The following is an 18,960-nucleotide window of genomic DNA, read 5'->3' as shown; positions in this document are numbered from 1 at the left end:
TTGTCTTGGCTATGTGGGCTCTTTTTTTGGTTCCATGTAAAGTTTAAGGTATTTTTTTCCAATACTGTGAAGAAAGTCAATGGTAGCCTAATGGGGATAGCATTGAATCTACAAATTACTTTGGGCAGTATGGCCATTTTCATGATATTGACTCTTGCTAAACATAAACATGGAATGTTTTTCTGTCTGTTTATATCCTCTCTTATTTCCTTGATCAGCGGTTTGTAGTTCTCCTTGAAGAGGTCCTTCACATCCCTTTTTAGTTGTATTTCTAGGTATTTTGGGGAGAAGATTCTCTATTTAATAAATGGTGCTGGGAAAACTGGCTAACCATATGCAGAAAGCTGAAACTGGATTCCTTCTTTACACCCCATAGAAAAATTAACTCCAGATGAATTAAAGATTTAAAAATAAGACCTAACACCATAAAAACCCTAGAAGAAAACCTAGGCAATACCATTCAAGACCTAGGCATGGGCAAAGACTTCATGACTAAAACACCAAAACCAATGATAACAAAAGCCAAAACAGATATAATGTGATCTAATTAGACTAACAAGCTTCTACAGTGCAAAAGAAACTATCATCAGAGTGAAATGGCAACCAAAAGAATGGGAAAAGGTTTTTGCAATCTACCCTTCTGACAAAGGGCTAATATCCAGAATCTAAAAGGAAGTTAAACAAATTTACAAGAAATAAACAAACAACCCCATCAAAGAGTGGTCAAAGGATATAAACAGAGACTTCTCCAAAGAAGACATTTATGCAGCCAACAAACATGAAAGAAAGCTGATCATCACTGGTCATTAAAGAAATGCAAATCAAAACTACACTGAGATACCATCTCACTCCAATTAGAATGGTGATTGTTGAAAAATGATCAGGAAACAACAGATGCTGGAGAGGATGTGGAAAAATAGGAACGCTTTTACACTGTTGGTAGGAATGTAAATTAGGTCAACCATTATGGAAGACAGTATGACGATTCCTCAAGGATCTAGAACTAGAAATACCATTTGACCCAACAATCTCATTACTGGGTATATACCCAAAGGATTATAAAACATTCAATTATAAAGACACATGCAGATATATGTTTATTGTGGCACTGTTCACAATAGCAAAGACTTGGAACCAACCCAAATGCCCATCAATGATAGTCTGGATAAATAAAATGTGGCACATATACACCATGGAATACTATGCAGCCATAAAAAAGGGTGAGTTTATGTCCTTTGCAGGGACACGGATGAAGCTGGAAATTATCATTCTCAGCAAACTGACACAAGAACAGCAAACCAAACATCACATGTTCCCACTCATAAGTGGGTGTTGAACAATGAGAACAAATGGATACAGGGAGGGGAACATCATATACCCGGGCCTTTTCGGGGGTCGAGGCATGGGTGAGGGATAGCAGGGAGTGGAGGGATTGGGGAGAGACAGCATTAGGAGAAATACCTAATGTAGGACAGGGTAATGGACACAGCAAACACCATGGCACATGTATATTTATGTAACAAACCTGCACACTCTGCACATGTACCCTAGAACTTAAACTAAAAAATAAATTAAAAAAAAAACTAATCTCTCATATTTCCAAGACTACTATATTATATTTTGTCTTTTCCCTGATTTATCTCTCATTTGTACCAGTTTCAGTACTACTCACTGTAATAGACATGTGTGATCCTATGTTACATGTCCTCATTTTAATGGCAACCACAGCTGCTTTAAACTGAGACTTATCTCATGCTTCTAGCAACTGATGTCTTCTACACATGACAGAGTATACTGGGTTCAACAGAAGCACTGCCAGGCCATATAAAGGAATTAGTTCCCCAGGAGCCCCCATGAATTCTGAAGGATTAGAGCTAACAGGGAAATACTTCAATGATCCTTATCTCAAAGACATACTTCTGGAGAACATCCTAGCTACTTTCTAGAGGTTGCCTGGATCAAGCCACCATGGCTTACATAAATGATCTAAAAAACATTCTGATATTAAATCTTCCTACTTCTTCATCTCACTTTCCTTGTCTCCTCACTTTACCTTTTTGGAGTCATACCTCAAATAAACTGCCAACAATCATATTTTTTGTACATAGGTTCTCCTACTGAGAGAATGCAAATTAAAACAGACACATAACCTCAATTATGTAAGCATGTGACACATTGATGCTATCCCTCTTTTGTCTCCTGTAACCTATTACCATGATCAAGTCCCCTATTTCTTCCTCTTTTTTGATTCCTGAATACCTCCAGATGTCTCTTTGTGTTCAAATAAATTGAAATAGTTCTATGTTACAATTAGCTTCCTCACAAGCTGTCCATTCTTTATTCATCTAAAAAACAGTTATTTTCCTTGTGATTCTCTCAAAACTGCTTTTTAAAATTTATCAAATATATCTGCCACATTCTATAATCCATTTTTCTCATTTTCTGTTCTCATTCTCCTTGACATTTCAGAGCTTTGATCACATAGCAAACATCTAGTTATAGTGTCACAGATAGGAGAAATGACAGAAGAGGAAAATCAAAAAGAAAAAGGATGATCTTCTCAAAGTGATACATGGGTAGATATACCAAGCAATGATCTGGAATATGCACAAGATTTACTAAAGCAACATATTAGTCATTTTTGCATCTGCCAAAGCCCATAAGGGAAAAGCAAAAACAACATAAAGTGGTAGGTGAGAAAGCTAAAACATTAAGTGAATGATAAAAGGTGAGAACATATAGATTTTTATAAAGGCTAAAGGCCACTTGAGGATTTGATATTCTTCATCAGAAATTAGCATGTCCCCTGGAAATATTTCTGGCCTTTTTCAGTGCACAGTATTAAGAGAGGGGGAAATTCATTGTTGCACATTTGCCATGATTGCTAAAAATCAATTTTCCCTTATTTGAAAATAAAAATTTTAAATGTAGAATTGGTGACAGAGTAAAGAGGAAAAGGCAAGAATAGAATATTTTATATGGACTAGGCAATAATATACATGTAATAACAATTTTGTGAAATGAATAATAATACTGTACAGGGGGTTGGAGAGAGAGATGCAGCATGGATAACCTTGATTGATAAACTTGACTGAGCACAATTTTCAAATATAATCCTGTCTAAATTACCATGAACATTTCTCACTTCAGTCTATTTTTATAAAACTGTAGGTCATTGTTTTACTTAAAAATTGTACTTGTATTGTTCACTTACCTTGCTAAAAATACTTAGAAGCTCAGTAGAAATTGTAATCCTTTTAATATAGGAGTGTTTTCTTAGCCTTACATGTTTGGCTTGCATTTTCAAAATGCATGTTGCTTGATGCACTTTTAGAGAGATTTGGCTTCACTATGTGATTAGAACCATTACAAAGGTATGCAGCTACGAAAACAGGTTCATAATGGAAATCTTGACGTAACCTTAACTATAGGTGACACTGAAATAAATAGTGTCTCTGCTTTGGCTCTGAAGCTGCTTAGTTAAGTGGAAAATGGCTGTGTTAGCTGGGTGTGCAATCATATGAAAGAGTTCGGTAAATTGTTGAGAATGCTTTGCTACCAAGCACTTGTGCATGTGCAGCATTTATGCAGGACTATATACATTTACATTTGATATTAACTTGCTGATTTTGTGCTTACATTTATAAGACAAGCTTTTGAAACATAGCTAATGTTTAATTTATATTTCTACTGTAACAGAGTGGTTACCTTAGTGGTTACTAACAGTGTAATAAGTGTTACCTTATTGTATCTAAGGTAAGAGACATGTAGTATATTTTCCTCCTTAACAAAAAAATTTTAATTTTGTCTACCCAAGTACAAAGTCAATCTATGTAAGCAAAATCTCATAAGCAGGATTTGCCCATTGTCAATTACTAGTTGAAGCTCAATGTTACTGTCATCCTCAAACTCCAAGACATTTTTAGAACAAAGAGTACATGTCTTAGGAGTGGACTTCAGTAAACACTAAGGTTCATGTCTTACTAAATGCATATAACTTACAAAATAATTGTTCATTTTCAAAGAATTGCATGGGCAAAGAAGTACTTTGGTTTTACTAATGATCCAATATTTACAGCACATCTTCACATGATTAAAATGTAGCTCAAATAATTGGGATTCTTAGAGTAAGAAAGCACAATTTTATCAGATTTTAAGCCAATTTTTTAATTTAGAGAATTTTCTGTTTTGCAGCTTAAGACTTACCTGATGTATGCTCTGTTGGTATTTTCATTACTATTGGATTAGCCTTCATTTATTAACTCTCTAAGACAATGTTCAATGCTTTGTTTGCTATTTTATTAACTGTTAGACATTTTGATACATGCATGAATTAGCTTCTAAATTGTAAAATGATGCGTAAATATAAGCAGTTATTAAAATTATATATAGTTATGGTTCTTATGATAAATAAAGGAAAGTTAAAAGTCAACTTTGAGTGATAAATGCTTATTTGGGACCATGAGCACTCTGGTAAACAAGAATTCTATGCTGAGATTTGTTTTCATGTGTATACAGTTCATTTATCCTGCTACTTTTTCAAGACCTATTATATTCCTCTTGTCTTATTTTCCTACAGTTTATATTTCATGGTATATTATTAAAATCAATTATTTGCAAATTTTTAACTCCCAAACTGTTCTGTGTTTATTGTACCAGTGCTCCTTACTCTACGTCCAACTATTGTTAAAATAAACTACTGAGTACACCAAGACTCTAATCTTGGAGCTGAATGCTGTCATTTTTTTCTGTGTGGACCCTGATCAATATACTTTCATGGGCCTTCTGTTCTTATCCTGTTTTTCTGCTCCACATCTAAGAACTATTTCTTCAATATTTATTCCTAAATCATCTCATCCAATGTCTTCAAAGTATTTGCTTTCTGTAGAGCAATGACTCCCAGATTTTTTTACCAATTTATGCCTTATTGAATTCTTACACCCATTATATATCTGCAATTATGGAAGACCAAAATATGAGTCATTCACGATTTTTGACTTTTTCTCACCACACTGTTCAACTTTTTAGAAATTCCCATTGAATGTACATTTCTTCTTCCTAACATTATCTCCTTTGGTGAAGCCTCCATTTAAAAAAATATACACACTACGTTTAAATCATATAATTATTCTGTGTACATTCATGGGAGTGCTTTCTTACAATATATCCTCCACAAAATAGCTAGTCAACCTTTTGAACACTGCTCTAATTAACAATCTTCAAAGACTTCTAATAACACATATAGTAACCCCAAAATGCTTATAATGACCCCAAGACACAAAAATAATAAGGATCAAGCATCTGGCTTCGCATCCAACTTAGAAATAAAAGGCAAAGTCCTTACAGTGGACTTCAGTCAGGGCCAGCAAACTGAAAAGGGCCACATGGTAATATTTCAGACTTTGTCAGCCATTCAGTCTCTGTTGCAACTACTTAACTCTGCTTTGTAGCATGAAATCTGTCACGGACAATACATAATGAATAGGCATCACTGTATCTTCATACAAATTTCTTTACTAAAACAGGTAGCAGGCTCCTAGTTTACTGATCCCATACTGAAGGGCTATATATATCGTGCCCCTCTAATACACACAAACATACATGACATAGGCACACTACAAAGGTGATGATGTTTCTACTCTTCACTCCCTTGCTCACTCTCCTGTAATGAGACTTGCTTCCATGTTGTTTCCAAAATATACCAAGCACATTCCTGACTCAGGGCTTTTGCCAGTGTTTTCTCTGCTTCCCCTTTCTGGAATATTAGCAAGGTTTTAATCTTTCCATTCTTTTGTATCTCTTCTTATCCCTTCAGTGAAGCTTGTTTGATCACCTTATTTAAGTAGCAGCCTCACTGCCTTGGCTTGACACTGCCATTCCACTTCCCTGTTTGTTTTCCCCCTAACGAATAAAGGAATATTGGAAACAATTCAGATTTTACACGTTTGTTTATTGAGCCTCTCCCTGCCTATGAAAGCAGGGGCTTTGGTCTATTTTGTTTTCTGCTGCATTTTAATATCCCAGAACAGCGACTATGATATAGTAGATATTAAATAAATATTTATTTACCTCTTTTTATTTATAAAGCTTTGATTTGGAAAAAGAAGACTCAAGATTTTTGAAATATATGGGGTAGAAAGTACTTCAATAAAAGTTGACATATTCAGGTTCTGGTAACAGTAAGAAATTACAAAGGAAATCGAAAAACAATATGGAATATAAAACAATATGGAATATTACATATCATATAAACTTTGAAGTCACCCATATTTGATCCCCATTCATTTCTGTTTTAACTAGACCTGGTGTAAAGAGTTTGCTATTCCTTGGCCCATGTTCTCACCCTTTTATGAGATGATTTCTGATTCATTCCCAAGAGGGCACAGAACTGAACCCTTTCTAGCCCTTCTATTCCTTCCCAGAAAAGGACACACAACTACTGATGGAGAATCAGACTCCATCAATTGCCAAGAATTAAAGATTAGAAGGCTGGGCACAGTGGCTCACGCCCATAATCCCAGCACTTTGGGAGGCCAAGGTGAGCAGATCACCTGGAGGTCGGGAGTTCGAGACTAACCTGATCAAGATGGAGAAACCCTGTCTCTACTAAAAATACAAAATTACCTGGGCGTGGTGGCACATGCCTGCAATCCCAGCTACTTCGGAGTCTGAGGCAGGGGAATCACTTGAACCTGGGAGGCCGAGGTTGCGGTGAGCTGAGATTGCTCCAATGCACTCCAGCCTGGGCAACAAGAGTGAAACTCTGTCTCAAAAAAAAAAAAAGATTAGAATTTGTGGTTGTTAACTCATTTCATTCTGTTATTTTAAATATTCTTCTCTTGAATTTTCAATTGGTACCAATTACTTAATATTTCAAAATCTACAAGATAAAAAGTGATAATATCTTATCTTCCTTTGTTCCACTTTTTGGTGACAACTAATGTTACTAGCCTGATAGGCATCCACAAAACTTTTCCTCATGATTATAAATAACTTTTTTTTTTTTCAGAAATAGGACCAAACTATTTATATTTTCTTTTCTTTTCTTTTTTTTTTTTTTTTAGACAGAGTCTCACTTTGTCGCCAGGCGCTAGGCTGGAGTGCAGTGGCACAATCTTGGCTCACTGCAACCTCTGCCTCCTGGGTTCAAGCAATTCTCCTGCCTCAGCCTCCTGAGTAGTTGGGACTACAGGTGCATGTCACCATGCCCAGCTAATTTTTGTATTTTTAGTAGAGACGGGGTTTCACCATGTTGGCCAGGATGATCTCCATCTCTTGACCTCGTGATCCGCCTGCCTTGGCCTCCCAAAGTGCTGGGATTACAGACTTGAGCCACCGTGTCTGGCTCTATTTATATTTTATATGAGTTGTCTTTCTGCTTACCCACATGGGGTAGAAATCATTTTAGTATAGTACTTATAAATATATTGTATTATTTTACCGTTTTATTGAGTTCAGTTATAATGAATAAACTACATGTGTGCAACCATTTCTTTATAGATTTTTTAATATTCAAATAATTTAAAAATAGCACAAATAAATACTTTTCAACATATATTGTCCTTATGGTTACATGTTAATAATTCTTCGGCTTAGACTTGTAGAAGCAGAGTTGGTGAAGCAAAGGACTTATGCTTTTTAATAAGCTGTCAAATTCCTCAAAAAGCGATTTTAATTTATAATCCCTATAATATATGAGTGTATGAAAGAGCCTGTGTTTTGACAACTCAGAATTTATACTTTTATTTGCTTGTCTGAGATATAAAATTTTAATTTTACTTTAAATTTCCCTATTTCATTTTAATTTCCCTGATTACTAAGGATATGAATCATCTTTCTTTACATTCGTTTTAAATGTTTTCCATGAATATCCTATTCATACCAAAGGTTATATGTATTTTGTTGTTTGGTCTTTTTAAATGTAGATTTATATATATATATATGTTAAACATTAAAATGTCTATTATGAACAAAAACTTTTTTTGAGTATTAACTTTTTATTTTGTGGTTTATTTTTCATGGAAAAGTTTTAATTAATGCAATATCAAATTTGTTCATCCTTTCCTATTTGAATTCTGAATGGAACTTGGAATTTCAGGACTCAACACTTCCTCACATCTCATTTCTTTTACTTTTTGTGTTGAACCCCGGTTGAATATAGCAAAAGTTTAACCTATAAATTTGTAAAAAGATAATTTATTTTATACATTGGAATTTCATTGAAACTTTTTTAAAGGACTTTGGCTTTAAACAGGTAAATCTTTGCGTGTAAAATATATAAACTATCATAAACATCTATTCTTTCATTTTTTGATTTTTCAGTACATAACACAATAAAAACCAGTAAAATAACACGTGGAAAACTCAGTTGTGAGAGCTCTGTAAACATGCATATTCTCAGGTTCACTTCCAAGTACGGATTCAATAGTTTGGAAATTAAGTCTAGGAATGCATTAGCAAGCACACATGGTTATATTCTTAGACATTCTGATCTTTGAAAAAACTCACTTACTATTTTTATATAATTTTGATTATGAATGACAATTCTATTAGCAGTTTTATAAGCAATACAAAGAAAATCGTATCAAATCTGTCATCAACATTCCAATGAAAATACAGAGTTATAAGTAAGAGATAATTTACAAGTCAACTGCAAAACATGTAAGGGTCAGAGACTTTTATCCATGTATGTAATAGTACATAGCAAAAATTAGTTTGCTTTTGACATCTCTGAATAGAACTAAAATTTCCCTTTTAAAAATACAACTTGAACTTAGAAAAAAAGCTTCCTGCTGACCTTGATATTATCATTCTATTTTCTGGCTTGCCTCCTAAAACATAAATAGATAAGAAAGCTAGATCCTACCAAAATCTTTATAAGTTTTGTTTAGAAAACAGATGTGTGGACGTGTTTGGTTTTCCTTTACCTTGTCAAAGTATTACTGGGGATATTTCAGGGATATTATGACAGGTATAAATTATCGTATCAATGGTATAAATAGATTATGGGATGTAGAAGTAACTCCAAAAAACAGGTACTGTGTTAGACCTTTTTCACATTGCTAAAAATACTTGAGACTGGGTAACTTATAAAGAAAAGAGGTTTAATTGGCTCAAAGTTCCCCCAAAAAAAGCATGGCAGCATCTGTTTGGCTTCTGGGGACGCCTCAGGAAACTTAAAATCATGGCAGAAGACAAAGCGGGAAGCAGGAACATCTTACATGACCAAAGCAGGAGAAAGAAAGAGAGGGGGAAGTGCACCACGAACTTTTAAACAACCAAACCTCAGCACTAGAGCAATGGTGCTAAACCATTAGAAACTACCCCCATCCTCCAATCACCTTCCACCAGACCCTACCTCCAGCATTCAGCATCATATTTCAAAATGAGATTTGGGAAGGAACACAAATCCAAACCATATTATTCTGCTCATGGCTCCTCCCAAATCCTGTGTTCTTTACACGTTGCAATGTAAAATCATGCCTTCCAAACAGTCCCCCAAGTTTTAACCCAGTCCAGCATTAACTCAAAAGTCCACAGTCCAAAGTCTCATCTGAGACAATGAAAGCTTCTTCTACCTATGAGCCTGAAAATACGAAACAAATCAGTTACTTCCAAGATACAATGGGAGTACAGGCACTTGATAAATACTCCTATTGCAAAAGGAAGTAGTCAGTCAAAAAAAAGGGTGGGGGTTGGGGATGCTACATGATTTATGCAAGTCCAAAACCCAGCAGGGCAGTCATTGAATCTTAAAGCTCCAAAATAATCTTATTTGATTCCATAGCTCACAACCAGAGCACACGGACACAAGGGGTTGGCTCCCAAGTCCTTGGGCAGCTGTGCCCTTATGACTTCTGTCTAGGGCTGGTATTCAGTGCCCACCACTTTTCCAGGTGCACAGTGCAAGCTGTTGGTGGACTTATAGTTCCAGGGTGTGGAGGATGGTGGTTCTCTTCTCACACCTCCACCAGGCAGTGCTCCAGTGGGGACTCTGTGCAAATTTCACCCCACATTTCCCCTCCACACTGCCATAGTCAACGTTCTCCATGAGGGCTCTGCTGCTGCAGCAGGCTTCAGGGTGAACATACAAGTTTTTCCATACATCCTCTGAAATCTAGGTGAAGGCTCCCAAAACTCAAGTCTTACAATCTGTGTGCCCAAAACTTAACACCATGTGGAAGCCACCAAGGCTTACACCTTGCACCCTCTGAAACTGTGGTCCAAGCAGTACCTTGGTCCGTTTAAACCATGGCTAGAGTTGGAGTGATTGGGATGTGGGAATCAGTGTCCCAAGGCTGCAGAGGGCAGTGGGGTCACGGTCCTGGTCTCCCCCAAACCATCCTTTCCTCCTATCCCCTCAGGCCTGTGATGGGAGGCACTGCCTCAAAGGTCTTTGAAATGCCTTCCTTATTGTCTTGGCTATCAGCACTTGCCTTCCTTTTAGTTATGCAAATTTCTGCAGCTGAATTGAATTGCTCCCTTGAAAATGGGGTTTTATTTTCTAGCACATTGTTGGACTACAAATTTTCTAAACTTTTACGCTCTGCTTTTCTTTTAAATATAAGCTCCAGTTTCAGGTGATTTATTTGCTAATGCAGATAAGATAGGCTTTTAGCAACAGCTAATCCACATACTGAATGCTGTGTGGCTTAGATATTTCTTCCACCAGATGCCCAAATTTGTCACTCTCAAGTTTAAAGTTCCACTGATTCCTAGAATAGGGGCACAATGCTGCCAACCTCTTTGCTAACACATAACAAAAGTGGCCTTCACTCCAGTTCCCAATAAGTTGGTCATCTCCATCTGAGACCCTCTCAGGCTGGACTTCACTGTCCAAAACACTATCAGCAATTGGGTCAAAACAATTTAACAGATCTCAAGGAAGTTCTGAACTTTCTCTCATTTTCCTGTCTTCTTCTGAGCCCTCCGCACTCTTCAAAATTCTGCTCATTACCCAGTTCCAAAGTCGCCTCCACATTGCTATAAAGATACCTCCTCAAGTATCTTTATAGCAATGCCTCACTTCTTGGTACCAATTTTTCTGTATTAGTCAATTTTTGCATTGCTATAAGGAACTGCTTAAGACTGGGTAATTTATAAGGAAAAAAGATTTAAATGGCTCACAGTTCTGCAGAGGCTACAGAATATATGGCAGCATGTGCTTGCCTTTAGGGGAGGCCTCAGGAAACTTATAATCCTGGCAAAAGGTGAAGGAGAAGCAGACACATCTTATATGGCAAGAGCAGGAAGAAGGGACAGGTGGGAGGTGCCACATACATTTAAACAACCAGATCTCACCACAAGAAGAGTAGTAGGAGGATGGTGTTAAACTATTAGAAACCTCCCCTTGATTCAATCATCTCCCACTAGGCCTTACCTCTAGCATTGGTGATTACATTTCAGCAGGAGCTTTGGGTGGGGACACAGATCCAAACCATATTATATACTAAATTATTTGAAAGTAATATCATTTGATTTTAAAATGTGTTTCTGTTTTATGGGTATAGAAAGCCATAGGGAAAAAAAAGGAATGTGAAACTCAAGAGATATTAATATGACATATCATAAAGCATATCAGGAAATAAAACAGGATCTTCTTGAATGGGCTAATGGACCATGTAGTGCAGCTTCTTGTCTCTGGCACTGTCCAATGTGAAAAATAATAAGGCAATATAAAAAGTAAAACAATTTTTAAAATAAAAGCTATACCATGGTTTTTGTTGTCATTTTTTTCTTTTTTTTTTTTTTNTTTTTTTTTTTTTTTTTTTTTTTTGTACCATGATTGTACTTAGCCATTTGATCTAGATTGGTGATGGCACTATATATATAAAAATCATATTTGTAAGTTACTAATACCTTATATTCCACTTCTATTTCTCACAATGATGTTATAATGTTGGTGGTTTTAACTCAAGTTTGTAAACTAGAAATAGAAGCTGAAAGTAATTAAGCAACTAATTTAGTCCTTATTTTTATTTTTTTTACAGTTTATTTTTTTGAGATAGGGTCTCTTTACCTGTCACTCAGGCTGGAGTGCAGCAGCACAATAATGGCTCTGAAGCCCAGGTTTCCTGGTCTCAAAGGCTGTTCCTATTTCAGCCTCCCAAGTAGCTAATACTATGGGTGTACCATCATGGTTGGCTTTTTAAAGAAAACATTTATGTAGAGACAGACTCTCACTATGTTTTGCCCAGGCTGATCTCTAATTGCTGGGCTCAAGCCATCCCCCAACCTTTGCCTTGCAAAGTGCTGGGATTGCAGGCATAAGCCACTAAGCCCAGCCCTAAACTAGTCTTTTAAATGCAAGAGCAACTATTGATATTATATCATGTCTGATTTTTAAACTAATTCTTTACGGTAATACAGATACTTCTAAATATTATAGTCAATTCAATAAACTAAAATGGTATTCTCTTCACAGATTATAAGTAGTCATAGCTTTTATAAATTAATTTATCTAATTTTCACAAATGATCCCTTGATTAAGCAATCTATAAATTAGAAAATACGCATTAAATTTATTTAAAAGTAGTATGATTCCTAAATCACATCTTTTAATACAATGAATATGTCCCTCTGACCTTCATAGATGTGATATCTGTTGTCTCTAGGTTTTAGTTCCTAGTCTCTAAAGAAAGAAAATATACAAATCAATAGGCTATAAAAGCAATTCCTCATCTTAGACTTTTAGTCAAAATAAAATACAAGAAAGGAGAAAAATTTCTCTCATTTACAACATATTTTAAAACGTTATTGATTAGTCACATAAAGAGTATTGTTAGCACATTTAACATTTCTAAGGGGTTTTAAATTTTAGGTGCTTCATTAATTTTTATTTCTGAAGTTAAGAACCCAACTTTAGCAATTGGAATATCATTGTTAACAAAAGACCATGAAAACTGCAGAGGAAAAAGAGAGAGCCCTGTTTTCTATCAAGAAACAATCTGCAGATTGGAGAGACACAACCTCCAGTAGAAGTGAAACTATGTTCTCTAATGAACAAAGGAAGGGTCTGGTTTAAAGAGGGTAAGTTCTCACCCCAGTCCTCCATCAGGTCTGTTTAAGCAAAAGAGTAATGATGACGTAGGAAATAATCCAACTCTTTCACAGACTGAAGGCCTGTGAGGGATCAATTCAATTCCTGTAATAAACAACTCAAGTCTGCTAGTACTGTGTGTGTGTGTGTGTGTGTGTGTGTGTGTGTGTGTGTGTGTGACAGTTTCGCTCGGTTGCCAGGCTGCAGTGCAGTGGCGTGATCTCAGCTCACTGTAACCTCGGCCTCCCGGGCTCAAGCAATTCTTCTGCCTCAGCCTCCCAAGTAGCTGGGACTACAGGTGCGTGCCACCATGTCCAGCTATTTTTTTTGTATTTTTATTAGAGATGGGGTTTCACTGTGTTGGCCAGGATGGTCTCTATCTCCTGACCTTGTGATCCACACACCTCAGCCTCCCAAGTGCTGGGATTACTGGCATGAGCCACCACGCCTGGCCTCTTTTCTTTAATTAGCTTATGAATTTAAGGGAGTAAAAAGAAAACTAGTGTGCTGTTAACATTATTTGATTACTATTGTCATGTAGTGGCAAGTATTCCTAGAGAAAGATCAGTTCAGAAACCATTTGACCACTTCTCAAATATAAAAAGCAGCACAGAAATCTAGCAAAGGCCAGAATTTGCAGAATTAGAAATTAGAACTGTTTCTCAACTCCAACTTGTAAAAGATAAACTCTGAAGGCCTTGAGCAACAAAAAACAACTAAAATTCAGCCTCAAGCAAGAACTGTATCAAGTTTACATCTTTTAAAACATTAAAGACAAACACCTACTAATGTTGCATTGATTCAATCCTTTCAATTAAACAAAATGGCTTAAGACAAGACTAAAATATCTCTTAGAAGCTTCATAGGCTCAACACAACAGCATTTAAGCCTGGAGGGAAGAAAGTATCTTATGAAGAATTATTGGTATAGTTATCAGTACCTGAGGTAGATTGTAATCAAATAAAGTAAAAGCTCACTATTGCTTTGGAAATTTTTGCTGTCAAGGTAAACAACAGCCTGGACCAAAAGAATATGTGACTGTCAAATATTTGAAATGACCTCTGGGTCACCCAATTTCCTATGACCAGGAATCAAAGTGAAAAAGCCTCTCAGACTCTGGGAAAAGAATAGCCTCTAAAATTTGATGTAACCTCTGAAGATAGTGGGAAAGAAAAGTACCTACAAGAGGATCAGACCCTAGGGCCACACAGAACATTAGACTGAAGATTGTCTGTCTTAGAATGGATCAAGGGTGGAGAAAAAGAAGACAGAGAAGAGGGAGGATGGGAGGGAAGGTGGGGCAGACCATAGAAGGGTGGAATATCTTCAGAATTTCAGAATTGTTGCCCTGGTGATTAATTCATTGATAGATAGAATAAGATAGATAGATAGATAGATAGATAGATAGATAGATAGATAGATAGATAAACAAAAGCAATTGTTTCAGTTATCTTTTTCTTCTGCCTGTTTGTCCAGGCCTACTAATATTTTATTCAACCTGGATCCTAGTAGAAAGAGAAAGAGCCATAGGTTCACCCAGAGTTGAAATGAAACATGAGAAATAAGGAAATGTTGCTGTGTTACTGGGTTTGGAATGTAGTTGTTATCAGAGTGCAAACTGCCTACTCTGTTTACAACTGCAGTGTATCAACAACATGATTGATATCTGAAATCTTGTCTTCAATGCTATTGGCGCTTTGTCAAGATTTCTTTAACTGCAGCAGTGCACCCACCTTCATGTTGCCTAGAATACTGCCTGCCTATATAGATCAGTTTCCTTCTTCTCCAAAGAACTTTTCTTGGTCAAATGGGAGCTGCCTAACTCTAGAGATTATGCTCCCCCTTATCATAGCAAGCAGCCTGTGGCCAGTAACCGACAAACATACCTGTATGAAAAGCCCACTCCTTGAATCAATATGGGATTACATGTGCATGTCATGCTCCAGATCTTTCCTATGAGATCCCACTAAAACTAGTCTGATATCTCCTAGGCAATACCTGCTTAGCTTTTTACCCTTTACCCAATCATCCTTCTCTCATTCTACACCCATTCTGCTTGAGAGCATTTCCAAAATCCTTCTAACAAAAATTCCTAGGTTAAATGTCTTCTTTCCTTCCTTTCTCCCTTCCTCCCTTCCTTCCTCCCTCTCTCTCTCTCTCTCTCTATTCCTCTTTTTCTTCCTTTCTTGAAACCTGACCTAAGCAGTTGGAATCATTAGCAGGCTCTCAGGGTAAGATTCTAGAATTGAATACATCACTGGTTAGACGGTAGTAGAAATTATTATTACCAGTAGTAGGGCAAGTAGGAAGTTCTTGAAACTGCTCCCCATATCCAGTAATACAGAAAATAAAAAAGCAACACTATATTCCAGGAGGAAGAGCAAAAATTTATGTCAATCTTAAAGACCAAAGGAGGTAAGAATGGTGGTTCCCATCAAATATTCATTTATTATACTTGTCCTACTCCTTCGAACTCCAAGAATCATCTAGAAAGAGAATAGTGGACTATCTCAAACTCAATCATGTAGTAAATTTATTTGCACTGCTTGCCAGATGTGGTATTTTTGTTACAGCAGATTCATGCAGCATCTGTCATGTTATGTGACCAGTGATGAAAAGAATACAGTATTTCTACTACCATCAGAATAAAGGACCAAAAGCATTTTGTACTCGTGAGGTAGACAACATAACATATATCTTGTTCCAGACTTTTCCCCCAAACTTTACCAAAATATAATTTGGAGGTATCTGGACTCTCTGAGCATTCTACTAAAATGTATGTTGATCTGTTTATACTTTTGACATTATGTTTGTAAGGCCAAATGAACAAGATATAGCCAGTACTTTTGGGATCATGATAAGACACATGTACTTCAGTAGGGGAAAGATAAAACCTACTGACTACTGACTATTTTAAACAAAAATGGATGACCAATTTGCTTGAAAATGCTAAATACTAGCTTGAAGATGACTACAGGCAAAGGTGAGGCATTATGATTAAGTATTCACTATATACTTTAAACCAATGACCTTTACATATTAGGATGTATGGATCTGGAGAACAACAGCTGGAAGTTTGATACTCCATAATCCAATAATTTCCAATAATCTGTTAAGGGATTTGCCATCTTTAGAAACACTGGGCTCCTGATGTCCTGTTTCCCAGAAGAGGACTTCTTGCCACTAAATATTTAGAGTCTCATGGAGCACAAAGCTATGGTTGTCACTTAATCACTATGGATTCCTTGTACCAATAGACCAGCAGGCACAGAGAGAAGTTACCATAATGGTAAAGGTTACTAACCCTGATTTTCATGAGGGTAGGGGAGAATATATTTAACACACAGGAGATCTTTGGGTGTATCTCTTATTACTTCTATAGCCATTTTAAACTGTAAATGAACAAATGGGATCCACACGGAATAATAATACTTGACAGAACTTCAGACCCCTATGAAAAAGTCTAGGTTACCTTTTTAGACAAATTAATCAGCAAAATTGCCAGTTGAAGGAAAGGGGAATTTAAAATTACTGTGAAGGGCCGGGCGCAGTGGCTCAAGCCTGTAATCCCAGCACTTTGGGAGGCCGAGGCGGGTGGATCACGAGGTCAAGAGATCGAGACCATCCTGGTCAACATGGTGAAACCCCGTCTCTACTAAAAATACAAAAAATTAGCTGGGCATGGTGGTGTGTGCCTGTAATCCCAGCTACTCAGGAGGCTGAGGCAGGAGAATTGCCTGAACCCAGGAGGCTGAGGTTGCGGTGAGCCGAGATTGTGCCGTTGCACTCCAGCCTGGGTAACATGAGTGAAACGCCATCTCAAAAAAAAAAAAAAAATTGTTGTGAAGGACAGAGATTATGGATATCAGTCACAAACTCAAGATTAACTGCAGCATGTAAGCTAAACTGTCCCAAAATCCTTTCTTTAATAAATTTTCCAAGGAATCTCTATCTTACTCTAAAAAGAGTAAGGGGAATCTGTCTGATATTATATATATCTATAGTTACAACAATATGTTTTTGTCAAAGCATTGCAAGCTAAACATAATGAATTCCCTTCCACTCCGGTATGAACTTTGATCCAAACTCTGATTATGTGGTAGTTGGAAAAATATTTCCCAAATTTGGTTCATGTAGTTCACAAAAAATATTACTGAGAGCACTTATCTACTGTGCTAAAAGATTATTTTTATAAAGCAAATACACATAACCATACAAATCAAAAATTTTAATCACTAAAATAAAAGGCAAACAAAAGAATAGAGTTCTTGTTGACTAGCTACACTGAAGAATACCAGCCTCCTCTTATCCTCTCTTCTTGCCTTATTTAGAAAATGATCTCGATTAGAAAGAATAAAAATCAATACAGTGGCTAGAGCTTGTGTAAGTCTCTTGAGGGAAAGTGCCCAATTTGTTCTCCACTGAAAGACAATGAATAATGACATTTTGTGGGTAATCATTGATCCACGAAAATTAACAATTTATTTAGAATCTTAATGGACATTAAATGTTCTGGGGTGTAATGTCCATGCAAATAAATTTGGAAAAAGTTAACACTTATGATTACAAAAACACTTCTGAAATGTATTCATAAAAGTGAATACAATATACACAGCTATGATAAAGCTAAAAACTTTAATTAATTACATAGATAGATTTTAGTTATAGCGGTGAGGGAAAGAAACAAAGCACAAAAAATAATACTGTTTGATGACCTTTATATAAAGTTCAAAAACACACAAAAGTAATATAGTAAGTTTTTATTTAATGTCATCAATCAGTTTTAGGAAACTGTGCCTTTAAGCAAAATGACATATCACAAACCAATTTTTCTTCTGGAGCCTCAGTGAATTACTTAATCTAAATGGGTCCAGGTGCTGGAGTAATTAACCTTATCTTGTCTCTTGCTAAATCACCAGGTTTTCGGAGTTCCTTTAGACCACCAATAAACTTTTTTTGTGGAAGCCTGGGGAGTTTTTTCACACCCACAATAAAACTTATTTAATCCCAAATGGGTCCTATTAAGAATTCCTTGCTTATTTTGCCGTGCTTTCAGGCCCAGGAAAAGCTCAATTAAAACCCTTGGTGAGCTTTGGTTATACCCCAGCCTTTGTATAAGGTCACTGGCTTTTAATATTTAACTTAAGTCACTCAGTCAGTACAGAAACAGTTGTTAGGGAGGCCTGCGTTAGTAAGACCTGGTCTGCCACAATACTATATCATTTCTTGCCATGCATTTTTATGATGATCATATATTTTATGAATTCTTATTTTATAATAATTCATATTCACTTATTCATTCCTTTTTCAACCCCTTTATTTTAGTTTAGGGTCCCAGGTAGTAGAAGCCTGTCCCTGTAGCTCATGCATAAGGCAGAAATCAGCCCTGGATAGGGCTCTATCTTGTGGGAGAAGACACTCACAAACACCTCACACACACTCAGACTGCAACCATGTAGACACACAAATTCACATGACATTCACAACTTTGGGACAGTGGAGGAAACCAGAGTACCTAGACAGAAAGTAACTATTTTTTTTCTCATTGACATTATAACCAAAAATTTGAGGACCCTCTGTACTGCACACTCTAGACAATTATAAAATTGTCTGTATATGTAATATTTGTGTAAATATCTAAACATAGAAAAGGTATGCTAAATATGTTATAAAAGATAAAAAACTGTAATTTTTATATATAGGGCACTTACCATGAATGGAGCTTGCAGGTCTGGAAGTTGCTGTGGGTGAAGGAATGAGCGAGCAAGTGAGTAAATGTGAAGGCCAAGGACACTACTGTACACTATTTGGATTTCTTAAACATGATATATAGGCTACACTAAATGTATTTAAAAATCTGTATTATTTCCTTTATAATAAATTAACTTAAGCCTATTGTGACTTTTTTTTTTTTTTTTTTT

Source organism: Cebus imitator, unplaced genomic scaffold (genome assembly GCF_001604975.1).
Source record: "Cebus imitator isolate Cc_AM_T3 unplaced genomic scaffold, Cebus_imitator-1.0 Scaffold182, whole genome shotgun sequence".
NCBI classification, from domain to species: Eukaryota; Metazoa; Chordata; class Mammalia; order Primates; family Cebidae; genus Cebus; species Cebus imitator.
This window is presented reverse-complemented; position numbering follows the sequence as displayed.